This window comes from Ursus maritimus, unplaced genomic scaffold (genome assembly GCF_017311325.1).
Source record: "Ursus maritimus isolate PB19 unplaced genomic scaffold, ASM1731132v1 scaffold_9, whole genome shotgun sequence".
Taxonomy (NCBI): domain Eukaryota; kingdom Metazoa; phylum Chordata; class Mammalia; order Carnivora; family Ursidae; genus Ursus; species Ursus maritimus.
The window spans coordinates 19,643,640-19,646,251 of record NW_024427107.1 but is presented as its reverse complement, the minus strand read 5'-3'; the positions used below and the strand labels follow the sequence as shown (position 1 = coordinate 19,646,251).

The 2,612-nt window shown below is 36.2% G+C and overlaps 1 non-coding gene across 1 annotated transcript; it reads right to left on the bottom strand.

Annotated features, from left to right (window-relative positions):
* Positions 1-441: 441 nt before the first annotated feature.
* Positions 442-548, bottom strand: LOC121101797. The gene has a single exon (XR_005833830.1). It is a non-coding gene; the product is annotated as a U6 spliceosomal RNA (small nuclear RNA).
* Positions 549-2,612: the final 2,064 nt, after the last annotated feature.

The window sequence follows — 2,612 nt, the reverse complement described above, 5'->3', positions numbered from 1 at the left end:
TTCCTCCCTTAGAATAGCAGCACTAGTAGCATGTCCTCATAGGGTGGTGAGTACAAAATGAGACAATGCATGCCAAGAGCTTAACGAGAAACAACTAAGACTGATCTGTTTTTCCTCTGTGACAAATACTCTGCCAAGTCCTTTTTGAATGTGCTATGCAGGGGCGCCTGGGTGGCGCCGTCGTTAAGCGTCTGCCTTCGGCTCAGGGTGTGATCCTGGATCCCAGGGATCGAGCCCCGCATCAGGCTTCTCTGCTGGAAGCCTGCTTCTTCCTCTTCCACTCCCCCTGCTTGTGCTCCCTCTCTCGCTGGCTGTCTCTCTGTCAAATAAATAAATAAAATCTTGAATGTGCTTTGCATTTTGCAAAACAATATATAAATAAAAGAAATCATTAAATGTGCAATGTCTACATATATACATAATTGGAAAGTATATGACTAACTAAATATGGAACACTTTATGAATTTACATGTCATCCTCACACAGGGGTCACATGAACCTTCTCTGTATCATTCCAATTTTAGTGTCTGTGCTGCAGAAGCCAGCACGACTAACTGTAACTAAAAACTAAAGAAATGAATGTACAAAACTTGCTATTTAGTTTTTTGTTCTCGGCTTTCCCTCGGTGATTTTAGAATTCTCATGTTGACTGATAGTTAAACTTTCTTGTCTACTACTTTGTATAATTCTCTCCTTTTGTTAACTGAATTCAGTGACACACATTCTGTATGGAAATGCATTCTCAAAAGCAGAACTGGCCCAAAGTATCTATTGGAAGGTCATTCATTCTTGTAGCCAGTTTTGTCCTATGAGGGTATGCAGCTGTCCAAGTTTTGCTTTTGTTGCACAGATCATTTAGAATAATTCAAAACTAACAAAATACCCACAGTTATAAAAGCAGGCTATTAGTAATGTAAAAATCAAACCACCTGCAGTGAAAAACAAGCTCACTCTCAATAAGTCAGCAAGAAAGAAATTTTGGACATTTCACAACTTTGCTTTGGTAATTGAAAAATACAGCAGAATTAGAGTCCAGGTAAGTTTGTTTTTTTTTTTTTTTTAATAGAAATTTTAGGGCATTAAGCCCAATAGATAGAAGAACCAGGGGCTCCAAATATTCTTAAAATGTTGGCATTCATTAATAAAAGTAGGGTTAATTCAAAAGACATTTACCAGCACGATAGACATTGATGTTCTTTGGGGTTCTGGTCATGCTTTTTTTTTTTTTTTTAAGATTTTATTTATTTATTTGAGAGAGAGAGAGAGAAGGCACAGAGGGAGAGTGAGAAGTAGAAGAAGACTCCCCACTGAGCAGAGAGCCTATGTGGGGCTTGATCCCAGGACCCTGAGATCATGACCTGAGCTGAAGGCAGAAGCTTAACCGACAGCCACACAGGTGTCCCTCTGGCTATTCCTCTTACTCTAAACCTACTTGTAGGCTAGCAGAGTCTGATTTCCTGGTTTTATAAATAATTCATAAATTTATAATCTTAATTTTTCACCTCCAGTTCAGTTTCTCTTCTGTACTTTGTATCTAATACCCTACTCTATCAGTTCCACTCTTTTTAAGAAGTATTTTGGATTTTATAGTTACCTTTAGGAATCAGAAATCTTGCCATTTAAATCTTTCCTAGGTGGCAGAAATGATTTTATTTGAAATAATTTGATCAGAAATAATTTGTTTTTAAGGTTTAAGTCTAAATGAAGACTAGTTTTCTCATTTTGGCTTCATTAGAAAAGCACAAAATAGGGAATAACCCAATATTTTGCTATATTTTCACTTTCATTGGAAATAAAATAATCCTAATTTCAAATAACAAATAAATTCCAACATAATCAAATTATATTATGATACTAAATTTATAGAACCATAGAGTAAAACTAATATGGAGGAAGTTGCCAATAGACAGAGATTCTGTTTTAGATTCTTATTTTTCTGGGTAATATCTATAGGTAAGCAGTGACTACTTATGTTAGTCATTCAACTAGCATATTGTGTGAACCAATAGGGAATAATTTGTCAAATGAATAATTCAATAGACAAATCCTTAATGTGAAATAGTAGGGAGTCAGAGAGGAATAAATAGTACAGTTTTAAAAAGAGCGAGGTTATAACATTATAGAGTTATTGTTTTAACCTTGACCCTAAGTTTGATTTTTTTCTTTAATCTGGCCTTCTCTTCCCTATCTACTCCCTGGAAACAGAGACCCAATTTGAGGACTCTGAAGCCTTAGAAGAGGATAGAACTCTACAGAAACAGCCTGGTTCTCAGGATGTCTGAGTGGAGTAGTGTTTCTTGGGGGATCCGCGGTGAACTGTGAGGTGAATGAGAAAGAAACTTGCACTACAATAAACCACTGGGATATTGGGTGGGCTGGGTGCCACATCCATTGTATCTTGGCTCATAGAGTTACCTCAAAGGGTTGAGGTTAATAGTAAATAAAGATAATATTTAATGGACCAGCACAGGTGGTCATGTAGTGTAAATACTATATCCAAAAATTCCCTTTACTTTCTTTTCTGTATTTTAGGGGCAGCATCTGTAGATTTGAAGCATATTGGACAATTTTTATTTATAATAATAAATAGCATTAGTTATTTTGTGCCAGAC